Source organism: Macrobrachium rosenbergii, chromosome 12 (genome assembly GCF_040412425.1).
Source record: "Macrobrachium rosenbergii isolate ZJJX-2024 chromosome 12, ASM4041242v1, whole genome shotgun sequence".
NCBI classification, from domain to species: domain Eukaryota; kingdom Metazoa; phylum Arthropoda; class Malacostraca; order Decapoda; family Palaemonidae; genus Macrobrachium; species Macrobrachium rosenbergii.
Genome location: NC_089752.1, coordinates 65,796,801 through 65,812,937, shown reverse-complemented (window position 1 = coordinate 65,812,937; position 16,137 = coordinate 65,796,801). Strand labels below are relative to the sequence as shown.

General features: G+C 49.1%; 1 protein-coding gene across 4 annotated transcripts in view; it reads right to left on the bottom strand.

Annotated features, from left to right (window-relative positions):
* The window catches only part of LOC136843709 (uncharacterized), a 323,506-nt gene extending 308,711 nt beyond the window's left edge, over positions 1-14,795 (bottom strand). For 2 of the 4 annotated variants that reach the window (XM_067112297.1, XM_067112300.1), the window contains exon 1: positions 12,635-12,755. The gene's annotated coding sequence lies outside the window, so the exon portion shown is untranslated. Of the gene's footprint in view, positions 1-12,383; positions 12,499-12,634; positions 12,756-14,776 lie in introns of those variants that run through there. The other 2 variants (XM_067112299.1, XM_067112298.1) reach the window with 2 other exon arrangements.
* Positions 14,796-16,137: the final 1,342 nt, after the last annotated feature.

The window sequence follows — 16,137 nt, the reverse complement described above, 5'->3', positions numbered from 1 at the left end:
CACACAAAGAGATCTGAAACCATGTCTGCAATGCATGACAGCCGAAAGCAAACTGGAATGTTTACATCCGGGTAGGCGGTATTCCCCCCTACCTGGCGGCAGTTACTGCCTAACCACCTTGCTTAAGAGTTTAACAACTGTTTCCAGCCTACGCTGAAAGTAATTCCTAATGTAAAGGACCGACGGTTTGTATATTGTGTCAGAACAAATGATGTTGTGGTCCCGTTGTACGAAGCCCAGTTTCACGTGTTCATGCGTGCTGTCGCCACCCTCTACCCACCTCCTGTTTCCCTAGCAGAACATGAACTGAGACCTCCCAACAATTAGGTAAGTTCATTGATGTATATGAAGGCTGAGGTAAATGGTCCCTAAGCAAGGCTAAGAGCAAATAGGCAGCACTTATTAGGTAAATGTTCTTGTGGGCACGCGGAAGTCAGGGCCGCTCACGCTGTCCGAACATCCACTCAGGCTAAGAACAGTCCACGTGTTCGGACTATGAACTCAGCCAGAACAATAACCGTATGTTGTGGGGGTTTGTTTACGTAAACATAAGAAGTAGCCTGGGCCAATCAAGTCCGAATGTACACTTAACCCTTGTTTGGAGTAAGCAGTTGAACAGAGCCTAGTATGCAGTTTGTTGAAAGAGCTAGATGACCCTGTTTTCTGTTACTACCTTCCTCATGTCGCTCATTTTTTGTAACCCCTGAGGATTGGGGCTTTTCTGCGACAGTCTTGGTGAGCTTCAAGAAAATTTTACTGCCTGCCAGAACATATGAGCTTGCCAAGAATCTTTCAAAGGAATTCTAAGTATTAGCTCCGCGCCTGTTTTCACATTGGAAACTGGTTTTTTCTCCACTTTTACGGCTTCTGATAATGGAGGCGAGTTTGTTTGTTGGCGGCCAAGTGTCATTTGCCCCCTAAGTCTACTCAACAGTAAAGGGGGACTGTGGGAATCCGGGGTTCTGGGTGGGGGGAAAACAGAGAAGTGGAGCGGACATGTTTGTTACAGGGGCGCTGGCTGGTGGGGAAAATGAGAGGGAGCCATATGTAAAAGGGAGGGAGCGGCTGAAAGGGTGGGGGGGTGACAAGGCAGGGAGGGAGGAATTTCCTCACGCCCCCCAAAAGCAGGGGTAAGCGGGGAGCGGTGCAAGAAGAGGGTGGGAGGTAGGTTGCGCAAGAGGGAAACGCATCGGGAACGAGTGCGGGTAGAAGCGTAACACTGGGGGTGGGGGGAGGGAGGAAACACTGCCCGGTAACGGGGACGGGGACAAAGAGTATGGCCGACAAAAAACAAACTTCACCAACTTTACCACAAGCCGTAAAAGTGGAGAAAAAACAAGTTTCCAAGGTAAAAACAAGAGCAGGTAGGCACTTAGTGCTGGCTGGAATGAGCAACCTGGCAAGAAAAAACAATTTGCAGATAAAAAAAAGTTAACACCAACAGAACTAACTGGCCTTACCTCAGGGACTGGGAGGGTAGATATCAGCCGCTGCTTTTAAAAATGTGTGGAATCTGGTGTTGGGGTCAAGGAAGTCGATCTTAAAATAGGGTACAGCCAGGTAGCCTACAAAATTGTCCTTCCTCCTGCTGTACCTGGGGGTGCTGGCTCTGAGTTCCTGCTACCTCCTCTCCATGGTGTTGGTGTGGGCACCAATTTCCGGGTAAACGAAGTTTAAGGAGTGGTTGACCATCAGGTGGGTGTAGCCTTCGGTCCCGAGGCAATCGTGGGCCTTCCAGCAGTCCGAGACGACAGTCGTGCCGGGCAAAATGAATTCTTTAATTATGGTCACTAAAGTGTCAGCGCTCCAGTCTTCCACAGGCACAACAAAAAAGTCCCAGGTTTCCCTACAAATAGTGCCAAACACCCACTGGCCCTCAACCACCCTGCCAACATTGTATTTTCTCTTGCAGAACTTGGCTTCATCAATTTTGACAGTCGTGCCAGGCCCACCAATCCTCCTGTTTTGCTTTATACACCAGTTAACTATTACCTCATGCGCGAAACTAGACCAGTCATTAATGGCAACATCGCTCAAATTAAGTTCTGATCTAGCAGCGGCGTAAGAAAACCAGTTTGACACGTATATAAAGCAAAAGAAGAGGAATCTCAACATCAAGGTGGGAACCAGAACCAGGATTTCCGGAACAGCAACTGGTAAAAACTACACCTCTTCCGGCCCTTCTTCTGCACTGCACCATAGGTCCTGTCGTACCTGAATGCCCTCTTTTGCAGGTCGAGGCAGCACTCCCTTCCGCAGCGGGGACAAAAGCACTGCGTCCTTAGCATGCCGTGATCGTGGCAAAGCCTGATTAACCGCTCGTAGTTGCCTAAGTAGTAGGCAGAAAAGTTGCGGTAATTGATATAGGCTAGCAGTTAGTGCAAGACACTGGGAGAGTGTGCCGGGTTATCGGCTCAGACAGATGTGATGTGGATGGAAGGGATTCAGCCATTGTACTGAACAAGAAACGCAAAAATGTGTATGTTTGAAGGCGCAGGTATGGGTAGCAAGATAAGGGCTGTGGTGGGAACTGGGGGATGTGGGGGCTGGGCTTGGCACAATTGGGTGTTGGGTGGAAGGTTAAATGTGAGGTGCTTGGGGAAGGGGGAAACTTACACACAGGTAACAGGAACCATTTTGTTGAAAAAGTCAGCCTGCTACAACTTCATGCTGGTTGTGACAAAGCAACTTGAAACCAAAGTCAGTGAAAAAAGTGGCTGGGCAAAATGTCAATTTTTTTTTTTTGGGTACTGTTGATATGCTTTCACTGTGCTTAGTACTGGGTTACTGGGTTAAATGCATTTTGCTGTGTTTAGTAATGGGTCTGGGGAAATGGAATTATTCTGGTTATGATAATGAAGCAGAGAAACGATGTTGAACTCCAGTCGTCATTGAAAAATGTTTAGGGAAACCTTTTTTTGGGTACAGATACACTTTCACTGAGTTTAGTACCAAGAAATTTATTCCTGGGTAAAATGCTGTTTGGCCGTTTTAGGAGTAGGTCCTCCAGGAATATAATCTCCTGCACCGCGTTCAATACTAGTCCGGGGGGTACCAGTGTTGCAACAAGTGCGGGTAACTGCAACCAAGAACGTCGAAACTTACAAGAATAAACTAAAAAACGTACGTGTTTTTTTCTTTACTGTTTTAACATAACAATTTTTGAAAGTAAATTGTATTTTTCCTAACTATACAAACCCTGAGGTCCTTTACATTAGGAGATACTTTCAGGCGTAGGCTGGAAAACGGCCGTTGAACTTCAAACAAGGTGGTTAGGCAGTTACTGTCCGGGAGGCGGAGCACCGCCTGCCCGGATGTAAACAGGCATTCCAATTTGCCTTTCGGCCCATGTACAGATTGAGGGGTGGCATGAGGTGGGCATAAAGTGTAAAGGACCTCGGGTTTTCAATAGTTAGGAAAAATACAATTTACTTTCAAAAATTGTTATTTGTTCCGACACAATATACAAACCCTCAGTCCTTTACATTAGGAGACTTACTGATTGGAGGGAGGAATCTGAAAAAGTCTCTCTGAACTGACTGGAGTTCACCACCTTGTCTTCCCTTCCTGGTCGTAAGAGCGAGGAAGGGAAAAAACTGCCTCTGACAAAAGATCGGGTTGTAAGAAACGCAAGATCAGTTGTCAGACTTCTGGGACCCTTTGCATGAAAGAGGGAAACGTCAGTTCATGCAAAATAGGCTAGGAAGAATTTGACGTCGGATGACAATAAGGCAAATACAAGCATTGGGTTTGTCTCAAAGTCATTTCTCTTTCCTCCCCTTGCAAGAGAAAGGAGTGGGGTTGCTTCTATAACCTGAAAAGGAATAGAACGGGAAGCTCACGTTATGTGCTTACCTGCCTCGATCGCCAGATCCACTTTGTAACGGCACGTCCGCTCCCTGCCCGTGGGAAGAGAGCCAGGATGGGGAGAAGGAAAAGAGGCCAGTCACTCAACAAACATCTCCCAATCCAACCGTACAACATAGGCGAGATGCAACCTGTCCTGTTAGGGGAGCTGGATAAGCTACACAACTTGTTGAGCAGCCACCACAGGACCCAAGGAAAAAGTGTCCAAGGACTTGTGTGCAACATCCCGGAGGTAGAAGGGAAGTGAAGGTAGTCTGTGGGACCACACACCTGCCTTCAGCACCTGTGGTACCGACATATTCTTCCGGAATGCGAGGGATGGACCAATGCTGCGGACCTCGTGAGCTCTCGGACGAAGCGCATGGGTGTCGTCTTCTCCTGCAGCAGAGTACGCTCTCCTTGTTGTCTCACGAAGCCAAAAGAGATGGTGTTCTTGGACACTTCTTTCTTGGTCGAGCCAGTGCTAACGAAGAGTCGTCGACACTCAGGCCGGAGGTGTCTTGAGTCTTCTTCAGATAGCGCCGCAGCACTCTAACAGGACACAGTAGCATCTCGTCTGGATCATTATCTACAAAGTCCTCTAGGGAGGGGATCGTGAAGGACTCGAACCGTGCGTCAGGGACCGAAGGATTCTGAGTCTTCGCTAAGAAATCCGGGATGAAATCGAGCGTAACTGATCCCCATCCCCTTGAGTGTTTAACATCAAAGGAAAGTCCGTGAAGCTCGCCAACTCTCTTTGCCAATGCCAGGGCAAGCAAGAAAACGGTCTTGAGGGTCAGATCCCTGTCTCACGACTCTCTTAAAGGCTCGTAAGGTGCACAAGTCAGGCTCCTTAGGACGAGAGTCACATCCCACGCAGGGGCCTGAGATCCCTGGGTGGGCAAGACTGTTAGAAAGCTTCTCATGAGTAGAGAAATCTCGAAAGAGGAAGAGATGTCTACTCCTTTTCAGCTGCAAGACTAGGCCGAGTGCGGCACGTGTAGCCTTTACAGCTGAAATGGAGAGAAGCTTCTCTCGCGAAGGAAGATGAGGAAGTCCGCGACCTGCTGAACAGTAGCTCTGACCGGAGAGATACCCCTTCGACGACACCAACCACAGAAGACGGACCACTTTCCCTGGTATACCGCTGGAGGATCTTCTGAGAGGTATCCTGCCATCTCTGTTGCTGCGCCATCGCGAAAAAAAAGCCTCTTGCTTCGCAAGAGATGGTGGATAACCTCCAGCCGTGAAGACACAGGGAATGCACTGCCAGGTGGAACCGGCTCTGCGTGAGGTTGACGCAGAAGGTTGGGCCAGGGGAATCTCTCTCGGTGCCTCGGAGAGGAGAGCTAGCAGGTCCGGGATACCAAATTGGCCTGGGGCCATTTGGGTGCCACCAGAGTCATTCTGAGATTTGGGGTGATCATCACTTTGGCTGATCACCCGGCGAATCAGACAGAATGGAGGAAAGGCGTGATAAAGTCGTCGAGGTTGTCCCACGGGTGTTGGAACGCGTCCTCCGCAGCGGCCCATGGGTCCGGCACGACAGAACAGAAGACCTGGAGTTTTCTGTTGTGCCGGGTGGCGAACAGATCGATCACTGGACGCCCCACAGGTCGAACAGCCTTTCCGCTACTTCCTGATGGAGGGACCATTCGGTCCCTACCACCTGTTTCTGGCGGCTGAGCTTGTCTGCCACGACATTCCTCTTGCCTGGAATGTACCTGGCTGACAGCTCTACCGAGTGAGCCATGGCCCACTCGTGCACCTGCATCGTCAACTGATGAAGCTGGATGGGACACCAGTCCCCCTGCTTGTTGACATATGCCACTACCGTGGTATTGTCGCTCATCAGTACCACAGAGTGTCCCATCACTCGATCCTGGAACTCCTGGAGGGCCAGGAAGGCCGCCTTGAGTTCCAGGATGTTGATGTGAAGGTGCTTGTCGTCTCGGTGCCACACTCCTGAAGTCAGCAACTCCTCCAGGTGTGCGCCCCATCCCTCGGTCGATGCGTCCGAGAACAGAAGCATGTCCGGAGGGGGAGTATGCAGGGATACTCCTATTAAGAGGTTCCTGTCGTCCAACCACCAGTGAAGGTCCTTTCTCACCTCCTCGGAAAGAGGAATGAGGAAGGACTGGGGTCTCGGGACTGGGACAAGAGCTCCTTTAGTCTCCACTGGAGAGACCGCAGGTGAAGACGCCCATGAGGTACTAGCTTCTCCAAATGACGACAGGTGACCGATGACGACTTGCCATTGCCTGGCTGGTTGCTCCTGTCGTGACAGGAACAACTGTGCTGCCTGCCTGAACTTGCTGATACGAGAGTCCGAGGGAAAGACTTTTGCTGCCACCGTGTCTATCAGCATGCCCAGGTATTTTGTCCTCTGCTTGGGGTGAGATCTGACTTCTCCAGATTTACCACGATCCCTAGATCCTGGCAAAACTCGAGGAGACCGATCCCTGTCCTGTAGCAACTGCGAGCGAGAGCTCGCCAGGACTAGCCAGTCGTCGAGATACCTCAGAAGACGTATCCCGTGCGAGTGGGCCCAAGCTGACACAAGAGAGAACACTCGTGAACACCTGGGAGCGGTCGAGAGCCCAAACAAAGTGCCCTGAATTGGAAGACCGACTCCCGAGGACAAAGCGGAGGTACTTTGCGTAGAGGACGGATGGATGGGTATTTGAAAATACGCATCCTTCAAGTCCACCGTAAGCATGAAGTCGTTCTCCCTGATGGAGGCCAGCACAGATTTGCGCTGTTTCCATCGTGAACCGAGTCTGGCGAAGGAAACGGTTCAAGGGAGAGAGGTCTATGACTGGTCTCCATCCCCTGATGCCTTCTCTACGAGAAAGATCCGGCTGTAAAGCCTGGAGACTGGTCCGACACGACTTCTACAGCATTCTTGCTCAGCATGGCTTGCACTTCTTGCTGTAGTGCGATGTGTCCTTCAATGAACCTGGAAGATAAGTTTGGAGATGGACCGGAGTGTAGGTGAGGGGAGGCCGAGACTCGAAGGGTAGGAGATATCCCTCCCGAAGGACATCCACTATCCAGGTCTCGGCCCGTGTCGCTGCCATGTTGCCCAATGGCTCGACAGGCAACCCCCACCTTTGGCAGCTTTTGGGGGGAACGCCGCCCCTAGCGTTTCCCCTTCTTCTTCTTACCCTTGCCCCTTTACTGGATTGGAAAGGGGGCTGAAAAGGACAGGAGTAACCCCTTTCAGAGGAAGAAGAAGGCTGGGTGTTTCCTGGGACCCCTTTCAAGACTGGGACTTCTTAGGGGCCGAGGAAGAGCCAGCCTGGCCCGAAGACCTGGCTGCAGTGGAATGAGAAGACCCAGAGGTCTTAACCACTGCCTGGTGGACAAGCCGGTCGCTGTCATCATCGCACTTGCACGCGGCGTCCACCAACTCTCTGAAGAGAGAGGAGGAACCCAGCAACGGTCCCAGGGCCAAGCTGACTCGGGACCTAGGACCTGGAGAGAGAGAACGCATCCCTTCGCTTTAACACCAGGTTTGCCCACAGGTTTGCAGTCTGGTGGGCGAGGTAGGAAACAGCCCTACCTCCAGACTGGCACAGTCTCCCAAAAGCAGAGTCCTCCCCAGGTACGATAGCGCCTGAGGAAGCAGCTACCTTCGATACTGTGAAGGACCACAGATCGAGCCAGGAGACTGCTTGAAAGGCCACCATGGTGGTGGCTTCCAGGGTTGCAGCTTCTTGCTGGGAGAGAGAAACATTTCTCTGCCAGTCAATTGCTGCAACGAAGACCCGGATCCAGACGAAGTCAGGTCCGGGTCAACCTGTTTAGTCAGCAACGCCCTTCCACTGGAGAGTAAAAACGCTTCTGACGAGGCAGAGGGGGAGGAAGAAGCTTGTCCGAGCAGCTCGATCAAAGGGAACTGTCTTGCCCAGACACAAGACCGTTCACCTGATCGAGGACCCCCTCGGCAAGCGTGGACCACGGCAGCCCCACCGAAGCCTTGGGTTCCTTCTTAGGTCCCCAGAAGGATTCGAGGCGTGACAGGACAATCCACAGACGAGGCCGTGGTCCCTTCCCCGAGGTCATTGTGCCAACGAATCAGCGCGATAACCTCTGAAAAAGTCCTCTGTATTTCAGGGGTGTCCGCATCCTGGGGCAGAGGACCTTCAAGTCCTTCCAGGGTGCGGTCCTCCTGAACTACTCTCCCTGCAGGAGGGAGAACCTCAGCAGACCCTGAGGACCTTCCTGAACTACACGGGCATGGGACCTGGTCGAGCCAAGGACCGAGCCAGGAACATACCCCATGCAGTTGAACTCTGAGAACACTCCCCAGAGTTCCTCCTCTCCGACTCACGCCCTTTGGAGGAGACCAAAGGAGCGGAGGGGACAGGCGAGGAAGATCGGGCGCTCCCACTGCCCTTTACTGGCAGAACCAGCAGAGGCAGCAGGCCGAGGGCGGTCACCAACCCGCGGTGATGACGGGGCTCAGGTCGAGGAGAACGCTTTCAGCCCAGGTGAAACAATCTCCCGAGGAGAGCGGAGCGGCTCGCGCCAGGCCGAGCCGCGCCGCATCCGCCCTCCCTGAGCCAGGCTGGCCGCGTGGGCGTGGCCTGGGACTGGGAGGAGTCGAACGCAGAGGGGCTGGCTGGCGTGAGCTTGCACTGTCCTCAGACGCGCCCCAGACTTCTTCGAGGCCGAAGCCTCTCGGGAAGACTGGAGCAGGGGACTTCTTCCCCTGTTTCTCCATGCACTCGGCCCCTCGGGCTGAAGCATTATCCCGGGAACCTGACCTGGCACTGGATGGAGTGCCAGCAGGAAAGAGGAGGGGCACCTGCATGCCCCGGCTCTTTCTCTCGTCCCACGCCCTGGTCTGTACAATGGCGAGAAGTGTCCACCGTTTCAGACTGGGGTATCCTGGTCTCCTTGGAGACCCGGTACCGGAGCAACTCGCGAACGAGAGTCCGACGCGGTCTCGCTGGCCTTAGAAGCAGGAGGTTTCTTAGGCGCAGCGGGAGAGTGCCGACCTTGGTCTGCACGCCCTTGGCTCCCCGCTGCCCCTGGCCCGGAGGCCGGAACAGCGGTTCCCTGATCCGAAGATTGGGAAGAACCAACAAGAGAACCCACTGCCTTCCCTGTGGAAGGAGGCAGACCCTTAGAAATCTCAGTACGAGGTTTCTTAGGGGGGGAGAGGCAGACTTCTTCTTCTTCGGCCGGCAAGCCTGGAAGAAGAAGAGGAAGAAGCAGCAGACGAAGACGACGATGAAGATGAAGATGAAGATGAAGATGATGACACCTTTCCTAGACCTCTTCTTCTTCTTCTTCACCATCTGCTTCAGGAAAGCAGTCAGATCACCAATCCAGGAAAGCGAGGACGCGGACTCAGGAACAGCAGGAGGGGCCACAACAGCAGAAGGTGCAACCCGGGCAGAGACAGCGGAGGTCGGACCAGCAATTGCCTGGGCAGCGAGAGCCGCGTGTCGGCCAGGAACCGAAGTGGGCGGGGCCAGGGATGCAAGCGCCGCCCCTCCCGCGTGTAGATCTGGTACGGGCCGCCGCCAAGGTCGCTGGAAAGGGAACTGAGGCAGACGAAGGGGCCGGGCTGGAGAGACAGACGAGGAACGCATTCAAGGCCAGGCCATGTTCAGCAACGGGGGCAGCAACAGTCACATACGGGTAACGATGACGTCACCATGTAGGAGGGGCCAGTGCGCGAGAATGGTGCCAGAAAGCCAGGTGGCAGAGGAACAGCGTGCTGGCCCGCTGGATGACGCCGACACCTGGGTGTCCAGATGCGAAGCAACTGAAATCGCATCTGGACAAACCGCTGAAGGTGACAGTTGTGGTAGTGGCTGCTGCTGCTGTGGGTCGTGACTGGAGTGGGGGGCCATGGGAGCCAATCCCTTCCAGAGCCGAGCCAGGTAGGCCCAGGTGCAGCCAGGGTGAGCTTGGTATCTGGCTATCCAGCCCGGAACCTGAAGCAAAAGTCGGGTTAATAGAAGAAGCCTCCACTCGCCCAAAGGGAAAACTCCCCTCCGGAATGGGAAGAGACTTCCAAAAGGATGTCGCTGGTCCAACTCTCCCCGTGCCCTTCCACAAACGAAGAAACGTAAGAGGAAGGGGATGGGGAATCCTCACCCGAGGGAGAGGGAGCAAGAAGAGGAAGTTCGCTGGGAGGTAGAAACGAACCCGAAACATCGGCCACCAACGGGGTCGTCGGGGGCATATTTCCCTCGGACGACTCCTTGGTAGGCTTACGACGGTAAGATCTCCTCCCTTCGAACTTGCCCCATTGCTAGGAGGACCACAAACAACACTCATTACAAGTAGAGTCGCGTGAACACACCCGCCCCCTGCAAGATGTGCAGAGAGCGTATGGGTCCACATCGACTCTAGATCTAAAAGAATTACACTTTTTTCCTCCCACCCCAGGACACACACGCTGGGGATGGGAGGATTTATATGATTTATCCATAACAACAGAAAAAAAAAAAAGGAAAATTCCCACCAAGAATGATGAAGAGAAAAGATGCAGTCAGGCAGAGAGCGAAGAACAACGTCCGTGCACTACGACGGCCGAAAGCAAATTGGAATGTTTACATCCGGGCAGGTGGTGCTCGCCTCCCGGACAGTAACTGCCTAACCACCTTGTTTGAAGTTCAACGGCCGTTTTTCCAGCCTACGCCTGAAAGTATCTCCTAATGTAAAGGACCGAGGGTTTGTATATTGTGTCGGAACAATTATAGTTTGGGAGGATTACATGCAGGGTGTGTTAGTTTCATGCATAGGGATAACAGATTAACAAGCTATTGCACTTGCCGGACTTAATATGAAAGGTTCAAAACAGACGTACCAGTGCCCTGACATGTGCAGGACGCGTATGTGAACCCCGGAAAAAAGACACAGCCCCGCCAAGTAGGGGGGCGTGTTAGCAACTTTGAGTGGTAACATTTAGGGGATTTTCCTCAATAGGGGGGTAACAACGCAACGTGATTGGTTAGATAAGCGTTTGGGGGGTTTAGCCCCCAAACTCTGAGTTTCCTCAGTAGGGGAGTGAGGAATGAACCAATGGCTCCCCAATATATGTTCGTGACGACAGTAGTAATGGGAGGGATTGCCTTTCTGTCGGCTCTTTAATGTTGTTGTTTGTTCTCTGTTTATTTAGCAGTTTCTCATGTCTGGGGTGCCGTAAAAAGTAAATTTTGGCCGGATTCTCATGCCTCATCATCTACCCCACCCATAACCCCACTTTCCCTAGGGGTCCCCTAAATTGTAGGGTAGAAACAAGCTGGCGAGCCGTTACAGAGCCAAATAACACTGTCCCCGGGGGTATACCCCACCCATAACCCCACTTTCCCTAGGGGTCCCCTAAATTGTAGGGTAGAAACAAGCTGGCGAGCTGTTACATAGCCAAATAACACTGTCCCGGGGGTATACCCCACCCATAACCCCGCATTCCCATCGGGTCACCTAGCTTGTTGGTTGAGGGGGATGGGGGAGCAGATCACCTGTCCCTAGGGTATACCCCACCCATAACCCTGCTTTCCCATCGGGTCCCCTACCTTGTTGGATGAACTTTAGGGGATAATTACTGGTTAATTACACTCATCCGACAAAAATTAAAGGTAAATCTGTAATTAGCAACCCAAAACCTGTAGAGAAAGTCAAGTTAGTAGGCTGTCGCCCCCGCAGAGCTACTTAGTTCTACCCTTTCAAAATGCGGATAAGGCGTGAAGCGCCGTTCCACCGCCCCCAAACTGAAAGCAGAAATATTAAAAAAAACCAGCGTTAAAAAAGTAGCGTCCGTTCTAATGTAGGTAGGGAGTAGCCTAACCTATGTTTCTTATGTTGGCTACAAGTAGCCTAGGCTAGTGGTGTCCGTAGGTGCATCAGGGTAGACTACCCAAATGTTGTAGTCTGTTGTAAGCAGAGTGGCAGGACAACATTTTGTGTGCAGAGTATCGGGTCAGCCTCACGTACGTAGAGTAGCGGGTCAACCTCTTGTATGCAGATTAGTGGGTCAGAAAATCAGGAATTCCGTACGTTACGGGTGGCGTAAAACCCGTCTGTTGCTTCCCCCCACCCAAAACCCCAGTAGTAGTTTTCCTGTTGCTTTTTTTTTTGTTGCGCCACCAAATACAGCAGTGATTTTTTTTACAAATATCAAACGCGAGCCATATTTGTTGCATTTTCAATAGCATTTTTTTGGCGGCAAATTGGGTGTGCCGCAGACATTCACACGCTCTTCTGGTCTTTCTCCCAACAATTTCCCCCACCCAAAAACCCCACATTCCCAAAGGGTCCCCAACCATGTTGGGTAGATATGAGGTTGATAATAATTGACCAACAATAAACAACACCACCTCCTTCATCAGCATCACTAAAAGTATAGGAAAAATGAATCTCCAAGTCATATTTCGTGCGGAGCTCTTGCTCAGAAACACCCTGACCTACAACGTCACGGGAAGGATACGACGAAGGGCAGGTCGAGGCTAGCCTAACCTGAAGTAGTAGCGAGCGGTCTATCCTACCAGTCCCATTTAACCATGGCCTATCACCTTTATAAATGATCCTGAAAACCGTCAACATATCCCTTGGCCTATTTCATTCTGTCTAATTACAGCACGATGGCCTGAGTGGGTGGGATGTTGTCTCGCTCGCCTGTCGGAAAAGGCTTCGAAGTGGCGATTCCCATCCAATGGCGACCACCTTCGATGACCCCACGCATGTCAGCCTTCGCTCTATAATAAAAAGTGGGAGATGTGAAATACGCAACCTTATGACAAATGACGCTTGCAGCAGTACTTACAAAGGTTTGGTTAGAAAATAGACGTCTTGTTTACGGGTCTATCGCAACCCTCAATAAACCACAAGTCCCCGGAAGTGTTTACGCACTGTTGCCAGTTTTTGAAAATGGAAAACCCCTTATAGCATTGACAACTCGCCAAGTTTACGTGGACACCGATACCCATTAACCTCTATTAATTAACTTATTTCCTTTATTTATATAGTTATTGATTTAAAGTGGAAGTTTATCTCTGCACTGATCAGTTGTAAGATTTTCATCTGAAGAAAACTGGCGAGAGGATTTGCAAATATAGCCATTTCTATAGATAGCTCTAGATTCCAGTAACACAACCGGCGAAGGCTGTATTATTTACCGTCTCTGCTAGTTGGGAAGAGAACGGAGATCGAAGACCAGTAACCTACTCCTTTGCATGTCTTTCCATATCTATCACTCTATCCAAAGGAAGGAGCCTGGGCAAACATAACGCCAGCCTATTAAAAGCCTAGAGACCTCGATGATCTAAACCAAACCCACCACCAAATTCCTTAATTTTATATTTAATGAATATCTTTCTAACCGGGTTATATGGAAAAAGAAATAAGCTATGCAGACTATTAAAACAAGAAATTTGTTTACCTGCTGCAACTTGGTCAGTTTTAGTTTTCTGCAAGAAATCAATTCAGATGGCTATTTGTCTGTGATCTGCACTTTTCCCGTCCGCCCTCAGACCTTAAAAACTACTGAGGCTAGAGGGCTGCGAATTGGTATGTTGATCATTCACACTCCAATCATCAAACATACCAAATTTCAGCCCTCTAGCCTCATTACTTTTTTTATCTTGCTTAAGGTTAAAGTTAGCCAGATCGTGCGTCTGGCATCGCAATAGGTGCCAACAACACAGGCTACCACCGGGCCGTGGCTGAAAGTTTCATTGGCCGCGGTTGATAGTTTCATGGGAAGTGGCTGAGAGTTTCATGCAGCATTACACAGTGTACAGAAAACTCGGTTGCGCCGAGGAAACTTCGGCGCATTTTTTACTTATCTTTTGATCTCGCTACTAATTATGTACGGATCTCTGTTCATAATCTGTCACGATTAATTAATGCTGATATCTAAACACAGATTGTAGATATGAAAAAGTACAATGATTAGTGTAGATGTTTGTGATGTGCGTTTAGATAATTTTCCCTTGCCATTGTACATCGTCGTCATACTTGACGCTGATAATTATGATAGCTGGCTGGTAATTCAATTTTCAGTAAGTTCGAAGTTATGTTACATATTCCATATAAATCGTATATGGTGAGAGAGAGAGAGAGAGAGAGAGAGAGAGAGAGAGAGAGAGAGAGAGAGAGAGAGATGCTACTAGAACCTTTGCATGCTTAGATGTTTGTTGGTTCTAAGTTGGTAACACTGACGTGGGTTTCAAGGTAAACAGTTTGATCCCTTTTCATGAATTTGTTAGCCAGTTAAGCTCTTTTTATTAGGATTGAATCTTTTATAAATTCCTGAAAGCGAAAAAACTATAAGTAAATTTCTTTTGCTAACTGAATTCTAAATTCTGCAAATTTAATACTCGAAAATGAAAAATAGTAATAAAATTTGCGAACAGTGCAAAACGAAGCCTCGAGTTCAATTGCATCCAGAGTTACAAAGATTGTCGATTAACAGCAACGAACAGCACCTAAAGCAAGGAAAACCATTGTTCGTCTAAAAAAACGTACTTCGTCGTGTTAGATTAAGTCAGCCTTATGTAATAAAAATCCACAATTATAAATATATATTCGGAATAATATGCAAAAGATGTTTTTAATTTTTGCATATTAATACAATTTATATTATTTACATAATTATGGAGTTTTATTACTTAACAGTTTATCACGATATTGTGATTTTTTTAGCAAACCAGTCTTATTGCTGGCACGGGCTCTTGTTTTAGGGGAGGTCTTAAAATAGACTTACATCAGAAACGAATACGTGCTGGTAAACCCAGATGCAAAGGTTTTTATGATATTTTACACATAAGTCCTATGTAAGAAGTAAAACCACATAGATTTTAACCTGAAGGGGACATGTGATACAGAGTTAAGATTACATTATAGAAGGTGCAGGTAATCGTGTGCCCACCGAGGGGAAACTAACAGTTATTACGATTTCACTCACTTGCACTTTGTTTGGTATTACGTACAGCCCTCCACAGGAATGATTTCCTCTCTGGCAGGCCCTTGTACGTCTTCAAAATAAGGTGCTTCTTATATTTTATAATTGGCTTTTAGTGTTTTCTCGTCAGTATCATAGTTCCTGCAGAATGGGAGTCTTCATTTTTTAAAAATTTGCTTTCTTCTTGTATGCTCTTCACTTCAGGCGGTATTTTGTTGTATAGTCTTGGTATGCAGTGTACAAATGCTCTCTCGCCTGACTTACAATTCGTTCTATGTTCAAATAGCCTATATGCTTCACTTGCATGTCTGATTACAATATTGATTTCAGGTCTAAAGAAGCTTAAGCAGTTTCTCAGATATGTTGGTTCACCATATTTTAGTGCTTTAAAGACTGTGAGAAGTATTTTATATTCTATTCTAGCGTTCACTGGGAGCCAATACTGAACACTATTATCTTCCTTACAATGACATAAAAAAGTGCATAAGAACAATGAGAATGCGAATAAATCGCACAATGCTGCTCCTCTCTCTCGGTAGCACGTAGAATAAACATCCTATCCTAACTATAAGGGTCCCTGGACTTTCTCACAGTTCCATATTGTTCTCCTCAAGGAATAAATGTTCATTATACAACACCATAGTTTGTCCTCACAGAGCCAATGTCCCATTCTCTCTCATTGGGTTAGAGCTGCTTTTCTTTTGGGTCTACCCTGAGTTCTGTCCATACAGTATTCACTTTATACTGTTTTTCGTTACTATCCTCGCCCACTGTTTCTAAATCACAATCAATTAGTTCGTGACTGTTAATATTCACTGCCATGCACGTTACTGTCATTACCACTTTCAACACTTACGAGTTTGGTATCGTTGTTCACTTCACATGACGTGATATCACAGTTATGGTCTTCATGGTTGTTATTTACTTCCAACAAGGTAATGTGCTCAATTGGCATGAGACATTCTTCACCTTCACACAGGACTTACGCAGATTGAACATCATCCTCTCCTGAGTAGAGTTGTATATTCTTCCAAGGGGCCAGAATTTATGACAATGATCGGTCTTCTTCACTAAGACGACATCATCGCATCTGAGTGGAGGTGGCGCACCAGGGCCAAAATCATGACATTGGTGTACAGCCTGTAGGTATTCGGTGTTCCAACGTAGCCTAAAAGCACGTAGAGCATCAACTAGTTTGAAGTATTCAGCTCGAATCTTTTTTGTTGTGAAGGTGTCAGGCATACTTTCATTCGGGGCTGCAGCAGCCAGCCACTGGATGGTCCTACCTCGTAGGAGATGCAACGGACTGAGAACCTCATCCTCGTGGGTGTCACCACAATAAATATGAGGGTAGTTGTTGACGA